This window comes from Lytechinus pictus, chromosome 3 (assembly GCF_037042905.1).
Source record: "Lytechinus pictus isolate F3 Inbred chromosome 3, Lp3.0, whole genome shotgun sequence".
Classification (NCBI taxonomy): domain Eukaryota; kingdom Metazoa; phylum Echinodermata; class Echinoidea; order Temnopleuroida; family Toxopneustidae; genus Lytechinus; species Lytechinus pictus.
This window is the reverse complement of record NC_087247.1, coordinates 76,222,902-76,244,395: the sequence shown is the minus strand read 5'-3', so window position 1 is coordinate 76,244,395 and position 21,494 is coordinate 76,222,902. Positions and strand designations below refer to the sequence as shown.

The 21,494-nt window shown below is 35.9% G+C and overlaps 2 long non-coding RNA genes across 4 annotated transcripts; one reads left to right on the top strand and one right to left on the bottom strand.

Annotated features, from left to right (window-relative positions):
• Positions 1-2,947: 2,947 nt before the first annotated feature.
• On the top strand, positions 2,948-7,772 carry LOC129264053 (uncharacterized). 2 transcript variants are annotated; one of them, XR_010293202.1, is made up of 4 exons: positions 2,948-2,974; positions 4,814-4,915; positions 5,332-5,451; positions 5,941-7,772. It is a non-coding gene; the product is annotated as an uncharacterized LOC129264053 (long non-coding RNA). The 2 variants fall into 2 exon arrangements; XR_010293201.1 differs by having other exon boundaries at positions 2,948-2,978.
• Positions 7,773-11,885: 4,113 nt separating this feature from the next.
• On the bottom strand, positions 11,886-15,831 carry LOC135153693 (uncharacterized). 2 transcript variants are annotated; one of them, XR_010293199.1, is made up of 4 exons: positions 15,544-15,831; positions 13,950-14,046; positions 13,435-13,554; positions 11,886-12,964 (listed from the first exon to the last, which is right to left on the bottom strand). It is a non-coding gene; the product is annotated as an uncharacterized LOC135153693 (long non-coding RNA). The 2 variants fall into 2 exon arrangements; XR_010293200.1 differs by having other exon boundaries at positions 12,569-12,964; positions 15,540-15,831.
• Positions 15,832-21,494: the final 5,663 nt, after the last annotated feature.

Sequence of the window (21,494 nt, the reverse complement as noted above, 5' to 3'; positions counted from 1 at the left end):
AGGTGACGAATGATTTCAAATTCCTAGCTAAAATTCATCATTATTCTCACTGAATTCCCTGAATGTATCTAAGTGTCATATTATGACGTAATGTACTCACAGAAGAATGTACAATGTAGAAAGAGAAACAGAGAACGAGAATTCTCGAGAGAGTGAATGTGAATTGACTAGGAGAGCTAACTTAACTCAAGAGAGCTTCCAGACGATATGACAAACTCCTCAAACCTCCCCTATTTATAGACTTTTGGCCCCCGGCCCCCAGGATTTTGGCAATTTCTGAGCTCATTGCATTACGCGGCGGGTTGTTATGTAATTTTAGTGCTTTAAAAACCACTCTCTTTACATAAACATTACGCAGCGGGATGCTATGCAAATTCAATACTTTAAAATACCAATGATAGCGCGTCTGTGCGCGTATGCGCGCATCAGAGCTTTAGATCCAAGGAAGAGTTCAAAATCCTGGCGGTAATTGTCTCAGAATAAAGGAAAATAACAGTATCCAAACATGAATGAAGAAATTCCAGCAATAAATTAATGCTGTAATCAACTTCCAGAGAATCTACACAAAATGTAAGATTCTAATTTTGACTTAGAGCTATTTAAACGCTCATAAAATTTCATAACAGACCATACCGGTCCCATAAATAGATCATACTGCTGGCTCTACGTGAATATGGCGTGACTCGGCAGAAATATACCAATTCCTCTGCGCTAACACGTATGCGCGCACACTAGCAATTAATCCAAGTAAATTCACCAGTCTCTCTCCGGAATTCAGGTCACAGTTCACGTAGTAAAAACAGCTGATCGCCGGCATTCAATGACTATACTGGCGTTCAGTTACTTGATGTAAACAAACAAAGCTCAATATTTAACAAATGAAATATGGGGAAATCTAAATCTTTATTTTGAAGATTAGATCTTTCTTTTAACGAAAAGGGGTTTTCTTCACAATACCTTCTTGAAGGTACCACTCTAGTTCTCTTCAGTAAATTTCACAAAGTTCTATTTCCTCTCTACCCCATTCCAAAGAACAATTTTAACATGAGCAATTTGTAAAGGTCTTTCTAACATTAAGTAGGTGATCATACATTAGCACAAACCAATGATGAATCAAAACATAAAGAGGCCTAGACTCTCATTGACCAGTCTATATGCATTCCTAGGCTTACATACACATACCTACTAACTTTACCTGATATATAGCCTTGCTAAGACATTAAATCCATTTTTGCACCACTTGATGACTAAACATATTGATATCAGTTAGAAATTGTTTGCTACTGAGGAGTTTGGGCAGGTATTCCATCCACTATAGGGAACTCGCCTGTATTACCTATAGGTCTCACGCGCGTAAAACATTCCCCATAGACTTGTGTGTTAAAATGGCACTTAAGAAAAATTCATAAAAAATAAATGTGAAATTAGAGGGTCGAATGTTTACTACCTTTGGATAGGATATATATCTGACATTCCATATCTGACCAGAGAAGGGTATCGTAGCCAGCTTATTTTAAAAATAAATCGCCATTTATGAAGATAACTATGATGGGATCAAATTCATCAACTGAAACTGTAAAATAGCTCCAATTCTTCCGCCAGTCAAAAAATAGTTCCAAATCATTGATATATCTTCCCAATTTGGGCGAAGGAAGTTCAGTAGTTACCATTTCTAGAATCAGTGTTAGATTTTGAATCATATTCATACACTTTTGTCAATCAGCAATATCAAATTGAAAAAAATCGAATGGGTAATTGGGTCGAACGAATATCTTTAGCCATCCTGATGTAATTAGGCTCATGGCACCCTCAATACCTTCCGAGCATGCAGTTTCCAAGAGAATTATCATAAGAGTGGAAGAAAATGCTAGAGCGGCTCGCTATAGATTATTTGCATTTAAGGGTCGTCTCGTCAAAATATATGACTATGGGGGTACACAGCAAAGAAAGACACAGGGGTTTGTGACTCAGATTTTAGTTTCAATGGCAAAAAGAAAAATAACGGTGCACTTTATTATTCAAATTGCATATACATGTAAATTACTTGACTCGCCACTGTTACAGGTAAACAATGTCAAATATTTACAAATAAGCTCTAAGATGTTTTTGTTATCAGAGAAATATAATGAATAATTATTAAACTTTTATTGTGGACCTCCAAGTATAAGAATTTTCCAAATCTAATCGGCGTCTAGGAGAAAAATTCTATTTCCAGCTTCCCAGTCTCGACATTCGTTTCCACGTCTGTTAATTCCGGCGTTGATATATACGAAGAGATAGATTCCTAGACTGTTTACTTCAGGTCGCTCGCCCAAAATGATTATTAAGAAAATTTATATCAAAGCAAGATCTATACTCTAATTAATTTGGACCTCTATTGGGGAATTATCATATTCATACATAGGGGTCAATATAGGGACTTAATTAAATTCATATCGAGGTTTCCAGCGTCTATAGGCCTTGGCTATAGGCTTGTTTCCTGCGTCTGTTTACCTTTCCAAGTTTCCCAAGTCTTCCCCGTGGCAAGCCTTCCGCAGTCAGATTTCCGTTGTTTGTGCCAGCCCCGCGACTAAACGTTTCTTATTTATATGGACAAGTTGCGGACGTAGGTGAAAACGGTGCGCCGAGCGAGTTTGGATCAGGTTTGGATAGCACCAAAGACCTTATAATATATTACTAGACCGAAAGCTGCGTGCGCGTTCAGCACAAAACAAATGAGATTAGGCTCCGCCTACCGCGATCATTTGAAGACAAAAATAAGCCCTCATTGACATTCATAAGCATGAAGATATTCATAATCCGGCCTTTTCATTGGCTAGGAGCGTCATTAATACGCGATTTCCCCGATTCTTTGTCATCGATACTAGTGGTATCGTGTTACAGAATTAATTATTCATTTGACCTCATTACGTCATCTAATTTATTCATTCTGAAACTTTTCTTTTTACACAAAAATGGACCTACGAACACTCCGGTGAGTACGTATAAATTGATATAACCACATTAATTCAGTGGACTATTTACACATTTCAAACTGTATTTTGTGATCTTAGGTTATTTCTTTAACTAATTAGAGAATTTGCTATCATTCTTCTGCTAAAGAAAAGCAGAATTTGGTCTTTGAAATTGAAGTTAGATTGTCATCGTCGCCCGGCCCAGTGCAGCCTGTATGTTGCTTTTCAGTGGTTATGCCGCTGTGTCAACCACATGTATTTTGTACGGGCTCCTAGCCGGCTGGGCATCGAGAGAAAATCGGGCCGGGAGCCCACGATTGATTAAAACAAGAAGAATGAAGCTTCTTTTTGTACACTGTATAACGTTAGATCTAGAGGGAGATCTGCATCTATCTTCAGTAGATCGAGACTCAGTCAGGAATAAACTGTGAAGCGGAGTGTGGAAGAAGATATGCCTGTCATCATTGTGTCAATCCTCACTAGATTCTCGTCAGTTTCAGATATCAAATTTATTTTGCATAACTTCAGGCTTCTTCTGCATTTAGCCCCCCACCCATTTTAATTCTTATTGTTATTTATAATATATACGGTAGTTAGACTCGGTATTAGAAATAACATGCTGCTCTGCATGTTTGTCTTACTCTTATTATCAATAGATCAAGATCTAATTTCTAACATGGTTAACAGAGCCTAGTCTTGCTTCTTAATTTTACTTCATCAGTTTATGTTATTTTTATCCATCGATGCTTGTACGTAGATCTAGGCCTACCTAATTCAAATCTAGTCATCTAACTTTTACTTTCCCAACCCTCGACGCGTACCCCCAGGGCTTAGGATCTAGGTCTAAAATTTTAGGCCTAGCCCTAGATGTTGTAGGTCTGGGCTGTTGTAGGTCTGGGCCTAAACGACTACATTTACATGTACGAGTATGACTGTCAGTGGACCAAGGAGATCTAGATCTACTCTCGGTCAATAATGGCAGTGAAGGTTTAGCCAGGAATAAAAGTCAGACATCAAAAATTTCTAAATCGATATACATCTAGGTAAAGTCATCGAAGGGTTAGCTTTACATTCTAGGTCTAGATAGATAGATCGAGAGTCTATCGATAAAAGACGATAGTCTAGATCTAGACCTTATTTAGAAATTAGATACATGAATGCTGTCACGAAGCACTGATTCTGGTTGGACTAGATCTATACTTTTTTACAAATACTGAAATAGATCTAGACCTAGTGCATGAGATTATGAAATTATGTTGTTAAAATCAAATGAATTACGATTCGGAATAAAAAGATGCAGATTTTTTTTTATTTTTTTTTTTGGGGGGGCAGACATGTGAAAAATTTAGAGAAACCTGAAATTCAGAAAGCGAGGGCCCGAAGGCGAAGCAACCAATGGCAATATTGCCTAGGGCTGTTTTTTGCATTTTCTAAATTGGATTTCATGCAATTCTTTTTTTTATGAAGGTTTTCACATTTCAGCTCCCACCCAAACCCCTCCCCCTACAGTGTTAGAAAATTTATCCTTAAAATTTAAGAAGTTCCTGCAGCAGAGTCTGGAGAACACCTGTAATTTTACCAGATTGCATAATCTTACATCATATCATGTAAAATTACAGGAAATTCGTATTTGGTGTATGGAACCTTACAAATTTCCTTAAATAAAACACCATTTTCCCCTTTTTAAACAGACCTGTTCTGTAGAAAAATTCCTGTTTTATGAATTTACAGATTGATTGTTATTGCTTTCTGCAAAATCTTGTTTTTTCTGTAAAATCAGGGGTTTTTTTAACGGTGTACATACGGCCATGAAAGAGATCACTTGACACTTATTGTTCTCTCTTTTCTTTCACAAACAGGTTGAGTTTGAAGAACAAGAAAAACAGTAGAGGTCTACCCGGTACCTATGGTTAAACATGATGATCATAAGTGCATGCATCATTTTGCAGATTCTCATCCAGGTATAAAAGTTAAACTAACCCATACAAAATTACAGATACATTACATGCATTGAAATGAATGTTAACCATGTTTACATTTAATAAAAATAACCTGAGCAACTGCTAAGAGGTAGGATCTATACTGAATATACACTTCTTAAATATACAGGCTCTCGACTCTCTCGAGTCTAAAATAGAACCAATGCCAAAAGTTATGTACCTTGGGCAAATTTATAAAATAAGGTCATGTCCTTGATCTACTATTATTTAAATGGCCTTTTTATTTCCTATTTGTTTATAAACAAAGCAATATTTATTTTTCATGTTTTATATTTTATAAAATTCATTTTATTCATTCTTTAGTGTGATATTCATATTTCATATTTGTAGATTTACAATCTTTTTTAAATCTTAATATTTTACATTTTGTCCAATAGGATGATGCAGCTCTACAATTTCCATGGAGGTGATTGATGATGATAAACAATTGGTGAAGTAGGCCTAATAGAACAGTGATAGGACCACAAAGAGAAATACAACCTACAGCAGTTATATGAGTGAGTTAATTAGTGATTATTTTTAATAATGGGGGGTTTTCACAATTTTTTCAGGCAACAAATAGACCTGCCTTTGAAAAAACCATTTCAATTCTGTTTTTAGATTATAGTTAGGTGTCGTTTTTATTCGCAGATCAAAATATTCTGTGCAACAAAACATATCAACTTTAATTCTGACTATTATATATAATTTATATATGTTAGTTCATATATTAATATTTATAGGAAATATCTGACATTTTTTTTATAGAGTACATGTTGTTATAATGGAGAGTGGTATGTAAACTGTATAGAACAGGTTTAAGTGATATGCTTTGTAGAAGTACAAGTTTATAATTAGTAGAAGTAAGATTTCCTATGTTATGTGATGAAGAAATATATATACCGGTATGTATAGTCTTACTTTTCTTAAAACATTTAAGTTTTACAAATCATGACAATTTTAATTTAAATTCATTGATTTTCTTTCTCTATTTTTTCAATCTGCAGGACTGGTGTAACAGATGTTTTCATTCAAGAAATCCAACAAATTGAAGAGTGACTTAGCTTAGGAAGCACTTGATAAAGATGGAAAAGTTTTTTTTTTTCAAGTCCAATTTTTTTTATTTATTGTTATCACAACCCCAAATTCATGAAGTATGAAATTTCCTGTTGATTTTCATTAAAACTGATTGCAAAAGGAGAAGCTATAAACATACAAATAGGAGCGGCGAAGTGAAGTTGAAAGTGGGGGGGGGGGGGGGGGGGACACAGGGAAAATGCTGTATTATGTGAAATTTTTAAGAAGTTGCGAGAGAGCAAAATTTTGACATTTTTAAAAAGAAAATCCAATTTTGTGATAGATTTCGACAAAATCTTCAGAATGATATATTTCACCCTTTTTTGGGGGGGCAAGAGTCCTTTAAGCCCCCCCCCCTCCCCCTCCATCTGTAGTGTACGAAACTGCTTATCTACCCCCACTCACATGAATTATTAAACTTAATGCACAAATGATTTCCTTATTGTTTTCTTGTTTCAAAGGGCACTCGTCATGGTGACCATAAAACGGGTCCTCATGTGAAAGGGGCACAGAACAAGTTCTTTAGGAGCACTTTTCTTTGGTAAAAGGGGGCAGTTATTCGAGAAAGCTAGGGCACTTACAAGAAGGCGAGGGGGCACTTTTTAACACATAAAACGCGCCCTCAGATGAAAGGGCACAAAACACGTTCGGGGGGGCATTTTTTGGTAAAAATTTGCATACAAGGAAGAGCACTTGGTAACACCTAAAACAGGTTCTCGTCAGGTGAAAGGGACACAGTACACGTTCGTGAGGGGGCATTTTTCTTACATAAAATTGAAGGCACTTTTCAGTGCTTCAAAAAGTAGGGGGAAATGTGCCCCCCAGGATCGCTGCCCCTGCATACAAAAAACATTTCGTTCGATCCAAAGTATTAACATACGCTTAAGAAAAAAAGTAAGGCTAAATCCTCTGATAATGTGATATTTTTTCTGGCTATTAATAAAATTCACAACTAACCAGAAAATGCCTTCATGTCTTTCATTTGTATTCATATAGTATTTGTACAGAGCTAAAATGAAAGGGATTTGGAATTGGCAAAATTCAAAATGAGATGGAGATCGAGAGAAAGAGTGATGAGAAGGGGGTTGAAAAGAGATGAGAAAGAAATGGAGGGGCACATATGAAGAGATCATTTAGAGGGGGAGGGGTAAGAGAGCATGAATGGTGGGAAGTAGGAACAAAGGGGTGGAAGAGAAATAAGATGAGATTTATGGAAACCAGCTAGGAGACAGATAACAAGTGGGAAAAGAAGAAGGAAATATATGTAGGAGAAAGGCGGCACCAAAAGAACGTGAGTGGGAAAATTATCAAATGGAAAAACAGCAAGAAATGCTGGAGAATAAAGGGGACAGGAAACGTATTAAACATAATAAATTGGGGCCCGTTTCATCATGAGTTAGAAGTATGGTAATTATGATTGGTTATAGCCGTTACCATCGTAGGTAACTACGATGGTAACTGCTATAACCAATCATAATCTAGGTTACCACGGTAATCACAATAAAAGCGATGTTTAAATAGCTGTAATTCATTATGAAACGGACGCCAGATGAAGAAAACAGGCACGGGGATCCATGAGGGGGCCGGCCCCTTACGTATTATACCTTGAACAAAAGTTTTTTTTTTGCTTCTCGAAATTTGTAACAAAAAATGTACTCTATTAGTGGTGACAGTTATTTTTTTCAGTAACCATACTCAACCAGTGAAAATTACCATCAAATTGTAATAACCATGTTCTGCCCCCACCCGCCCCCCCCCCCCCTAGAAAAAAAAGAAAAAAAGACTTTTGGGTCAGTGCAACAGCCCCCTTTGATCCGTTCGGCGGCCTCTGCCGGCTATTTAGAGTCTAGTTTCAATTCAATTATTTTATTTTCCACTTTCAATTTCATATTTACAATTATGATACAATTGACAAAGTAACATATAATCACATTTGAAGTACATACAAAAATTGACAACATTATAAAATTGCAATAGACAATTATCAAATCGAAATATAAATAATTGAAAAGGATGGAGGGCCAACTGAAAAGCAGAGCTTGTATAATGTAGGCCCCCCTAATATTGATTAATTAATATTGATTCTTTACATTTGTTAAAAACTAAGATTGCTGTATATCTTAACATGTGACAATTTGGGAATGGCAAAGGCAATGGAGACCTCTTTACCTAATCAAGACTTGATCTACTCTTTTTATTTCATCTTCCCTTTTAGAATTAACATAGGCCTATAAGACGCAATACAAACAATGCTTTGTTTTTTAATGATATCGCTTGTGATATCGATACTTTATAGAGCGCAACGTATCGTCTCAGATTTGCGCTTGCTTGATTCGCTGAATCCTTCGCGTCACGAGCGCGTAACAAAATAAATACATTAATGAATTTGCCAAGTTGACCTTTGTCATTGCGCTGATGTGCGTATTGTCTGATACACGTACAAAACCACAGTTGACGAGGGAGCATCGTACGAAATTAATATTAATGAGGGCTTATTTTAGCTTCTAATGGATTAAACAAAATGGCGGTAGCTTCGGGGGCTTGGATAGCACACACACGTCTACGCGCAGCGTATAATGTACAGAGAACTCGCACTGTGTTTTATTGAAGCCGGTTTATTCACAATTTCTCGTTCATTACTACAAAACATTCAATAAGTCGATACGTTTCCAAAAGGATATATCTTTTTGCAATGAAATATATACAGAACTATTCATATCAATACTTAAAAAGATATGAATTCGTCAAAAATCTATCAAAACCTGCCAGCGCTGCGATCGGACGTGTGCACTCCAAACGCTCATCCGCACTTATGCAAATACGCCGGCTGCGCTCTTATGCAAATTACCATGTACGTACATAAACACAGCCAGTGATGAATTACCGGTATTCAATCTATATCTACACCAATTCGATCATACAAAACTGCAAAACAACTTATCTCCTAACATTTCTTCATTAAAAATAGAGGTCTCATATTAAGACCTAATACATTAAAGGAGAATGAAACTCTTGGAGCAATTAGTTAGCTTTTGTGAAAGCAGAAAAATCAAAAAATAAGATCAACAAAAGTTTGAGTAAAATAGGACTAGCAATAAAAGAGTTATGAGCATTTGAATGTCGAGATCACTAATGCTATGGAGATCCTCCCATTTTGGCAATGCGACCAAGATCTGCGATGTCACACACGTACAACTCTCCCATTTGGACACTGAAAATATACACCAAAACATTTCTTTTTGCTCATTCTAATCATATGACAAAATATTCATCAATGATATAATGTTGTGAAACCTCTGTACTTGTCATCTCATAAAGAGAACACCTCACTAGCTTGTGATAGACTCTATAAAAGTGAGAATATAAGTGAAATAAGTACTAAAGTAATGAGGAGTTGTACGTGTGTGATATCACAGATCTTGGTCACATTGCCGATGGGAGGATCTACATGGCACTAGTGATCTCGACATTCAAATGCTCATAACTTTCTTATTATTCATTCAATCTTCCTCAAACTTTCAACAATATGTTTCTTTGATTTTTCTCTTTGATATGGATTCAGCTGGTTTCAAGGGTTTCATTCTCCTTTAACAGAAATTTAGAGGGAGGGGGCGGCGAGGACATTCAGTGCGAGAGAGAGAGGAAGAGAGATTGCAAGAGAGAGGGGGAGAAAGAAATCGAAACTTCAGAAAGCGGGGAGATTGAGACCATTCATTTATAAATGTGCATGAGTGTGCTCGTCCATTCGTTCAGCTAGAACCAAGCCCCCGAAGCTACCGCCATTTTGTTTAATCCATTAGAAGCTAAAATAAGCCCTCATTAATATTAATTTCGTATGATGCTCCCTCGTCAACTGTGGTTTTGTACGTGTATTAGACAATACGCACATCAGCGCAATGACAAAGGTCAACTTGGCAAATTCATTAATGTATTCATTTTGTTACGCGCTCGAGACGCGAAGGATTCAGCGAATCAAGCAAGCGCAAATCTGAGACGATACGTTGCGCTCTATAAAGTATCGATATCACAAGCGATATCACTTAAAAACAAAGCATTGTTTGTATTGCGTCTTAATAGGCCTTTGCTAATTCCAAAAGGGAAGATGAAAAGAGTTGATCAAGTCGTGATTAGGTAAAGAGGTCTCTAGTGCTTTTGCCATCCCTAAATTGTCACATGTTAAGATATACAGCAATCTTAGTTTTTAACAAATGTAAAGAATCTCGACTCTAAATTATAGCCGGCAGAGGCCGCGGAAAGATCAAAGGGGGCTGTTGTACTGACCCCAAAGTTTTTTTTTTTTTTTTTTGGAGGGGGGGGGGGGGGGCAAAACATGGTTATTACAATTTGATGGTAATTTTCACTGGTTGAGACTATGGTTACTGAAAAAAATAACTGTCACCACTTAAAGAGTACATTTAATTCTTAATTGTTAGAAACAAATTTCTAGAAGCAAAAAAAAAATCTTCATGGATCCCAGTGCGTTCTTTCTTCATCTGGCGTCCGTTTCATAATGAATTACAGCTATTTAAACATCGCTATTATTGTGATTACCGTGGTAACCTTGATTATGATTGGTTGGTTATACCGTCGTAGTTACCATACTTGTAACTCATGATGAAACGGGCCCCAATTTATCATGTTTTATACGTTTCCTTCCCCCTTTATTCTCCAGCATTTCTTACTCTGTTTTTTTTTTTCCATTTAATCATTTTCCCACTCAAAATTCTTTTGTGCCGCCTTTCTCCTACATATGTAGAGCTCATTTTCAAAAGAGATTAGGTCCATTTTTCATCAAACTTGATTTTTATGTCTTAATGTATAGATTTTTAGTAGCTATATAAGATGATACCATAGAAAAGTTGAAATTCCTATTAAAAAGTGAACTAATATGGCAAAGAAAAATCACCTTTTTTCAAAAGGGGTTAGGTCCATTTCAGTTTAGTTGCAAAAGGGGTTAGGTCCACACAGACTTTTTTGGGAAAATAATATCTTAAAAAATATGAAGACAAGTAGATTTCTTTTATACCCAATTTTATGTTCTCATGGTAGGGTATCATGAAAATTCAGTTTCGCATAAGAATATTGCAAAATGGGAGAATTAAAACAAAATTATTTTCTTGGAGTGGACCTAACCCCTTTTGCAACTAAACTCTTCTGAAGAACTCATTTGTCAAAATGGGTTAGGACCATTTTTCATATATTTTATTGTTTTCTGTCTCTTAACCTCTAAATTTTCAGTCAGTCTGATGATTCCAAAGAAAATTTGAAATTCAAATGAAAACGTGAATGGAAGTGGCAAAAAAAAAATCACTTTTTTAATCAAAAGAGATTGGATTTACTTTAATTTACTTGCTAAAGGGGTTAGGTACACAATGATATTTTTTGTAAAGTATATAGAAAAAAATTGAAGACAGGTAGATTTCATTTATACCCAATTTTTTGTTCACTGTTCACATGATAGAGTAGTACATCATGACAATTTAGTTTCTCATAAGAATATTGCAACAAGTGAGAATAAAAACATGGTTTTTCTCGGAATGGTCCAAAGTGGCCCTAACCCCTTTTGCAACTAAACTCTTAATTTCCTTCTTTTCCCACTTGTTATCTGTCTCCTGGTTTCCATAAATCTCGTCTTATTTCTCTTCCACCCCTTTTGTTCCTACTTACCACATTCTAGCTCTTTTACCACCCCCTCTAAATTATCTCTTCATATGTGCCCCTCCATTTCTTTCTCATCTCTTTTCAACCCACTTCTCATCACTCTTTCCCTCTCTCGATCTTCATCTCATTTTGAATTTTACCAATTCCAAATCCCTTTCATTTTAGCTCTGTACAAATACTATAGGAACACAAATGAAAGACATAAAGGAATTCTCTGGTTAGTGGTGAATTTTATTAATTAGCCATTAAAAAATATCACATTATCAGAGGATTAAGCTTTACCTTTTTCTTAAGCGTATGTTAATACTTTGAACCAAAAGATTTTTTTTATGCTGGGGCAGCGATCCTGGGGAGGGGAGGGGGGGGGGCACAGTTCCCCCTACTTCTTGAAGCACTGAAAAGTGCCTTTTTATGCAAGAAAAATGCCCCCTTACGAACGTGTACTGTGTCCCTTTCACCTGACGAGAACCTGTTTTAGGTGTTACCAAGTGCTCTTCCTTGTATGCAATTTTTTAACCCAAAAATGCCCCCCCCCCCCCGGAACGTGTTCTGTGCCCTTTCATCTGAGGGCCCGTTTCATGTGTTAAAGAGTGCCCCCTCGCCTTCTTGTAAGTGCCCTTTCTCGAATCACTGCCCCCTTTTACCCAAGAAAAATGCTCCTAAAGAACTTGTTCTTTGCCCCTTTCACCTGAGAAGGACACGTTTTATGGTCACCATGATGATTGCCCTTTGAAACAAGAAAACAATATTCTCATTTCGATAATAAACTTATGAAGGAAATTCTTTGTGCATTTAGTTTAATAATTCATGAGTGGAGGTATATAAGCAGTTTCGTACATATGGAGGGGGGGCTTGAATGACTCTTGCCCCCCCCCCCCCCAAAAAAAAAAAAAAAAAAAAAAATCACGACCAAGAAAAAAAAAAGAGAAAAGGGTGAAATATATCATTCTGAACATTTTAGATTTTTTTTTTTAAATGTCAAAATTTTGCTCGCTCGCAACTTCTTGAAAATTTCACGTAATACAGCATTTTCCCTATGCCCCCACTTTCAACTTCACTCCACCGCTCCTATTTGTATCTTTATAGCTTCTCCTTTTGCAACCAGTTTTAATGAAAATCAACAAGAAATGTCATACATCATGAATTTGGGGTTGTGATAATAATTTTTTTTTTTGTTGAAAAATTGGACTTGGAAAAAAAAACCTTTTCCATCTTCATCAAGTGGTTCCTAAGTCAGACTCTTCAATGTTGAATTGTTGGATTTCTTGAATGAAAACATTTGTTACACCAGTCCTGCAGATTGAAAAAAATAGAGAAAGAAAATCAAAGAATTTAAATTAAAATTGTCGTGATTTATAAAACATAAATGTTTTAAGAAAAGTGAGACTACACATATATGTTTCTTCAACACATAACAGGAAATCTTACTTCTACTAATTATAAACTTTTCTTCTATAAAGCATATCACTTAAACCTGTTCTATGCAGTTTACATACCACTCTCCATTATAACTACATGCACTCTTTGAAAAAATGTCAGAGATTTCTCATAAATATGAATATATGAATCAACATATGTAAATTATACAGTCAGAATTAAAGTTGATATGTTTTGTTGCACAGAATATTTTGATCTGTGATTAAAAACGACACTAACTATAATCTAAAAACAAAATTGAAATGGGTTTTTCAAAGGCAGGTCTATTTGTTGCCAAAAAAATGTGAACAACCTCCATTATCAAAAATATTCACTAATGAACTCACTCATATAACTGCTGTAGGTTGTATTTCTCTTTGTGGTCTTGTCGCTCTTCTATTAGGCCTACTTCACCAATTATTTATCATCATCAATCACCTCCATGGAAATTGTAAAACTGCATCATCCTATTGGACAAAATGTAAAACAAGATTTAAAAAAAATCGTAAATCTACAAATATGAGATATGAATATCACACTAAAGAATGAATAAAATGAATTTTGTAAAATATGAAAAATAAATATTGCTTTGTTTATAAACAAATAGGAAATAAAAAGGCAATTTAATTACTAGTAGTAGTAGATCAAGGACATGACCTTATTTTATAAATTTGCCCAAGGTACATAAATTTTGGCATTGGTTCTATTTTAGACTCGAGAGCCTGTATATTTAAGAAGTGTATATTCATTACAGATCCTACCTCTTTGTGGCTCGGATAATTTTAATTTAATGTAAACATGGTTAACATTCAATGCATGTAATGTATCTGTAATTTTGTATGGGTTAGTTTAAGTTTTATACCTGGATGAGAATCTGCAAAATGATGCATGCACTTATGATCATCATCTTGAACCATATAGGTAGACCTCTACTGTTTTTCTTGTTCTTCAAACTCAACCTGTTTGTGAAAGAAAAGAGAGAACAATAATAAGGAGTGATATTTTTCATGGCCATATGTATAGGGGGAGGGGTTTGGGTAAGAGCTGAAATGTGAAAACCGGCTTCATCAAAAAGAGAATTGCATGACATCCTTCAATTTTACTTTAGAAAATGCACAAAACGGCCCTAGGTAATATTGGTCGCTTCTGGCCCTCGCTTTCTGAATTTTATTTTTAGGTTTCTCTAAATTTTTTCACATGTCTGTCCCCCCCCCAAAAAAAAAAATATCTGGATCTTTTTATTTCCGAATCTTATTTCATTTGATTTTAACATAATTTCATAATCTCATGCACTAGGTCTAGATCTATTTGTAAGGAAGTATAGATCTAGTCCAACGAGACTCAGTGCTGTGCGACAGCATTCATGTATCTAAATTAGGTCTAGATCTAGACTAACGATGGACTCTCCATCTATCTAGACCTAGAAAGTAAAGCTTCGGTTCTAAACCGAGATCTAGACCCTATGTCGGTTTAGAAATTTTTGATGTCTGACTCTGACTGTTATTCCTGGCTAAGACTTCATTGCCATTATTGACCGAGAGTAGATCTAGGTCTAGTCCTTGGTCCACTGACAGTCATACTCGTACATGTAAATGGAGTCGTTTAGGCCTAGCCCTAGACCTAGATCTTGGAAATTGAGGCCTAAATTACAGACCTAGATCATAAGCCCTGGGGGTAAGTGTCGAGGGTTGGGATAGTATAAGTTAGACTAGATTTGAATTAGGTAGGCCTAGCTCTTGATAGCATTAATGAATAAATAAAAGTAAAGTAGCCTAGGCTAGATCTAACTTGTATAAAGTAGGTAGGCCTAGGGCCTAAGATTAAGAAGATCCTAGATCTATTGATAATAAGACAAACATGCAGATCAGCATGTTATTTCTAAGACCGAGTCTTACTATATTTATAAATAACAATAAGAGTTAAAATGGGTGGGGGCTAAATACAGAAGCCTGAAGTTATATGCAAAAAGAAGTGAGAACTGAGGATTGACACAATGACAGGCGTATCTTCATCCACACTCCGCTTCACAGTTTATTCCTGACTGAGTCTCGATCTACTGAAGATAGATGCAGATCTCCCTCTAGATCTAACGTTACAGTGTACAAAAAGAAGCCTCATTCTCGTTTTAATCAATCGTGGGTTGGTCCTTGTTGGAGGTGAACCAAACCAGCCCGATTATCTCTCGATTCCCAGCCGGCTAGGAGCCCGTATTTATAAAATACATGTGGTTAACACAGCGGCATAACCACAACACTGCAAGCAACATACAGGCTGCACTGGGCGACGATGACAATCTAACTTCAATTTCAAAGACCAAATTCTGCTTTCCTTTAACAGAAGAATGATAGCAAACTCTCTAATTTGTTAAAGAAATAACCTAAGATAACAAAATACAGTGTGAAATGTGTAAATAGTCCACTGAATTCATGTGGTTATATCAATTTATACGTACTCACCGGAGTGTTCGTAGGTCCATTTTGTGTGAGGAAAGAAAAGTTTCAGAATGAATAAATTAGATGACGTAATGAGGTCAAATGAATAATTAATTCTGTAACACGATACCACTAGTATCGATGACAAAGAATCGGGGAAATCGCGTATTAATGACGCTCTTAGCCAATGAAAAGGCCGGATTATGAATATCTTCATGCTCATGAATGTCAATGAGGGCTTATTTTTGTCTTCAAATGATCGCGGTAGGCGGAGCCTAATCTCATTTGTTTTGTGCTGAACGCGCACGCAGCTTTCGGTCTAGTCATAATATATTATAATAGTCCGGTCTGTTAGCGTCAAAAACACCCTACTTGTGGACACAGTGGACAAAAGCATGATTTTTTCTCCAGACCTTTGTTTATGTATAAGAATTAAAAATGGGGTATGCTCCAAAAAATCTGGCTGCAGGAACAGTGAAAAAATGGGTGAAAATGTCAGAATTTATGAGTTTAGATTGGTCTGATATATAGACTAGCGCTAGTGCAAAACTCAATAGCAGTGCATTATTTTGCATTGGTTTAGTTCTTGAATTCAGACCCTTTTTGAACAGATATTTTGTTTGTCCTCACATCTCAATGCACTAAATATCTGAATGCAGATGCTAAACAAGCCGAAGGGTGGCGGAGGAGGGGGTTAAATGTTGGTGTGTATGTACATATTTTGGTCTTGGTGTAAAGATGTGCAAGACACATTTTTTGCATGTGTTGCCATGGTAACAGTGTATTATGGCAAAATAAGGTTACAAATCTTGCAGTTAGAACTACTTCCTCTGTTTTCATCCGATTCTCATGAAATTTGGCACACACATTGGTCTTGAGGTGAAGATGTCTAAGACACATTTTGTGTGTCTTTCGGAAATTTCGTTGCCATGGTAACAACATAACATTTGGTGAAAATTGGGGAAAAAACCTTACAATTCAAACTGCTTCATCAGTTTTAAATCAATTCTCATGAAATTTGGCACACATTGGTATTAAAGTAAAGATGTACAAGGCACTTTTTGTGATTGTTTCAGAAATTGTGTTGCCATGGTAACAGCATATTATATGGCAAAATTTAGGTAAAAACCTTGCAATTTGAACTACTTCATCAGTTTCAAACCAATTCTCATGCACGATATGGCTCACACATTGGCCTTGAGATAAAGATGTGCAAGAACCTTTTTTTTTTCATTTGTCAGAGAGTGCATTGCCTTGATAACCACATATAGCCAGAAATGCAGGGAAAACTCGTCAATTGTGGATCAATCTACTTCTCAGTTTTCAGCCTGTGCTCAGAAAAGTTTACACAAATATTCATTTTGGGTAAAGATTCACATTCAGTGTTAAAGGGAATCCAGCCTTGGTCATAAAATGTTGTGTGGAAAAGGAGAAAAATAAGAATGGTGAAAGTTTTAAAGCAATCGGACAAGCAAAATAAAGTTATGGCTGCTTTAAAATTAAGATCCCTAAGGCTACTAGTATGTAGATGTCAAATTGATAATGGGTAAGTAAATTATGACAAGGGGTGAGGCCGCAAGGACAACTTTCCCATTGGCCTTGTACTTTGATTTTTGGTTTTCTCCTAAATTTCATTGGGGCCGTAATATAAACCTGTTAGCAGGTTAGTATAATGCTTTATGTCCTCATGAAAGAAAGATACAATTTGAAGTAAAACTTTTGAAAAAGGCATTTTAGTCAATTAATTATTTCTGTACATGGAAGAGTGGTCCTTCCCTTACATCATTATGACATCACATGTGCGGCCAATTTGAAGTCTTCATGGGTATATAGTGATTACCAATGTTTACAACTTTTATATATTCACAACTTTCTTATGGTTTGTCCGATATTGTTCAAACTTTGACCTATTGTCTGATTTTTTCTTTTCCTCATAAAAACAAGTGTTTATTTGGTTTGGATTCCCCTTTAACATCATAAAATAGCGCAGGGTATTCATGGTATTAATCACCTTCAATGATATTTATAGGTTCTTTTTTTTGGGGGGGGGGCGGAGGAGGTCCTTAAAAACTGACAACATAAAAATATAGAAGGTTAAAGGACATGGCCATTAGGAACTTAAACACTCTTTAAGAAAGCACCCCTTCCATTTTTTTTTTTTTTTTTTTTTTTTTTGGGGGGGGGGCCTTAAGAAAATTGCCACATAAAGAGTAAAAGGAAATAATTACAACTAGGAACTGACCCCCCCCCCCCCAAAAAAAAAAAAAAAAAAAAAAAAAAAAAAAAAAAAAAAGGGGGGAAGAAAATTCCTTTACACTTCAGCGTATTAATTTAAAGCCTAAAACATTCTGGTTTGATAAAAGATAATTTCCGGTGCCCAATTAATCAACGTTTTATTTATCTCCTTCTACTCAGTCTTTGTTCATTTCAGTGTTTACTCTGACTTTCTTACATCACTTTTTGCACTTTTTGCACTTTAGAGCTTTACCATACCTTCTTGTTTTGTTTCCTCCCCCCCCCCCCCCTCTTTTTCTCCCTCTCTAAGTACATTTTTTTTGCTATTTTAATTCATTATTATCTAGCAACAATTATTCCATTTTGAATGCTTACACCTACACTGAAATATAATACCATGACATTTATTATTTTCTTCATAATCTTCTAAACTCTATTTTGGCTACACTCTGTCCTAAATAATACTATTAGCTATATTTAATGTCTAGTTTAAAGAATTGAAGAAATGGCTGTCATGATATTATATTTCGGTAAAGGTGCATCAAATTCATAGTTGCAGCATTCAGAATGGAATTACTGTTGCTTGAAAAAAAATGGATTTAGTTGTTTTCCGAAAATCCTCCGTGAAAATTTTAGTTATATCACTGAGTTTTCCCATTCCTGCAGTTACCACCATCTGAAAGGGATATGACTAGAATATATGTAGAGAAATAAAAGTCATCATTTGCTCAATGAACAGTGAATACGTTCGTCCTTACTCCAATGCAAAATTATTTGCATTTTTTGTGACAGTCAGATCTTGCATCCAACAATTTTGCTACTGAAACATAATATTCATTTTTTGACAATTATACTGAAAAAATTAAATGAAATAAAATTGAAGGCAAAAAATTATTGTGCACATATGCATATTTTTGATATGGTATGCTATTGAGTCATGGATTTGCAAGTGAATTTCTAAAACAAGTGCAGGGATTTTTGTATATATATATATATATTTCTATAATTAGTTGCATGATTAAAGGTTCACTTTATAATATGTCAGAAAAAATATACTTGGAGAGAAGAGAGGGTAAAAAAAGGAGAGAGGAAACATAAGATGGTATGGTGAAGCTCAAAATCAAGAGTGATGTGATATAGTTAAAAAGAAAGAGTAGGAATGGAATATGAATAAAAGACTGAGTATGAGAATATAAATAAACAATGATTAATTGGCTACTGTAAACAATTTTTTACCAAAGCAGAATGCATTAAACATCAAATGAATGGTCTGAACTCTGAAGTGCAAATGAATCTTCTTACCTTTTAATGGGGGGGGGGGGCATTTTTCTGCTCAAAAAATATATCAGCCCCATTTGTTTGCGGGGGGGGGGGTTAAGTTCTTAGTCATAATCCTTTAACTTTTACTTTTATGAGGTCATTTTCTAAAGACCCCCCCCCCCAAAAAAAAGGGAGTAATGTCTCGCTTTAAAATACAAAGACCCCTGAGGGGCAAAGGCGTAGACTGGTTGAGCATAGGGAGATAGAAGTGGTATGGGGAGGGGTGCACATCTTGGGAAGGTGGAACTAAGGTTTGGAAAATCAGCCGTTGAAAGTAGAAGGGGTACACATTTTGTTTTGCTTGCCAGTGTTGGAACTCCTTTGCCAGAGCGGAAGGTTTCACATTCACCCAGTGTACCCCCAGCCTATGCCCTTGAGGGGATGCTTATTTCAAGAGTGTTAATGGACACCGCCTTTAACCTTTATTTTGAGGTCAGATTTTAAGGACCAATCCCGCTCCTCCCCCAAAACCTAGAAATATTACTGAAGGTGATTAATACCCCCACACTCATATATTTTAATGCAGTTTAGAATTTAATATGAATCTTTACCCAAAGATGAATATTTCTTCCAACTTTTATGAGCACTGACAAAAAAAAGGGGAAGTTGTTTGATCCACAATGAGTTTTCCTGCATTTCTGGCTATCATATGTGGTTACCATGGCAATATACTCTGACAAATGCACACATAAAATGGTTCTTGCACATCTTTACCTCAAAGCAAATGTATGAGCCAAATTTCATGAGAAATGGTTCAAAACTGATGAAGTTGTTCAAATTGCAAGGTTTTTACCTAAATTTTGTCATATAATATGTTGTTACCATGGCAACACAATTTATGAAACACATACAAAAAGTGCCTTGTACATCTTTACTCTAATACCAATGTGTGTGTCAAATTTCATGAGAATTGATTTAAAACTGATGAAGCAGTTTGAATTGTAATTTTTTCCCCAATTTTCACCAAATAATATGTTGTTACCATGGTAACAAGATTTTTGAAAGACACACAAAATGTGTCTTAGACATCTTCACCTCAAGACCAATGTGTGTGCCAAATTTCATGAGAATCGGGTGACAACAGAGGAAGTAGTTCTAACTGCAAGATTTGTACCTTATTTTTGCCATAATACACTGTTACCATGGCAACACAATTTCCAACACATGCAAAAAAATGTGTCTTGCACATCTTTACCCCAAGACCAAAATATGTACATACACACCAACATTCAACCCCCTCCATCACCACCCTTCGGCTTGTTTAGCATCTGCATTCAGATATTTAGTGCATTGAGATGTGAGGACAAACAGAATATCTGTTCAAAAAGGGTCTGAATTCAAGAACTAAACCAATGCAAAATAATGCACTGCTATTGAGTTTTGCACTAGCGCTAGTCTATATATCAGACCAATCTAAACTCATAAATTCTGACATTTTCACCCATTTTTTCACTGTTCCTGCAGCCAGATTTTTTGGAGCATACCCCATTTTTAATTCTCATACATAAACAAAGGTCTGGAGAAAAAATCATGCTTTTGTCCACCGTGTCCACATAATTCCGCTAACAGACCAGACTAGTCCGGTCTGTTAGCGTCAAAAACACCCTACTTGTGGACACAGTGGACAAAAGCATGATTTTTTCTCCAGACCTTTGTTTATGTATAAGAATTAAAAATGGGGTATGCTCCAAAAAATCTGGCTGCAGGAACAGTGAAAAAATGGGTGAAAATGTCAGAATTTATGAGTTTAGATTGGTCTGATATATAGACTAGCGCTAGTGCAAAACTCAATAGCAGTGCATTATTTTGCATTGGTTTAGTTCTTGAATTCAGACCCTTTTTGAACAGATATTTTGTTTGTCCTCACATCTCAATGCACTAAATATCTGAATGCAGATGCTAAACAAGCCGAAGGGTGGCGGAGGAGGGGGTTAAATGTTGGTGTGTATGTACATATTTTGGTCTTGGTGTAAAGATGTGCAAGACACATTTTTTGCATGTGTTGCCATGGTAACAGTGTATTATGGCAAAATAAGGTTACAAATCTTGCAGTTAGAACTACTTCCTCTGTTTTCATCCGATTCTCATGAAATTTGGCACACACATTGGTCTTGAGGTGAAGATGTCTAAGACACATTTTGTGTGTCTTTCGGAAATTTCGTTGCCATGGTAACAACATAACATTTGGTGAAAATTGGGGAAAAAACCTTACAATTCAAACTGCTTCATCAGTTTTAAATCAATTCTCATGAAATTTGGCACACATTGGTATTAAAGTAAAGATGTACAAGGCACTTTTTGTGATTGTTTCAGAAATTGTGTTGCCATGGTAACAGCATATTATATGGCAAAATTTAGGTAAAAACCTTGCAATTTGAACTACTTCATCAGTTTCAAACCAATTCTCATGCACGATATGG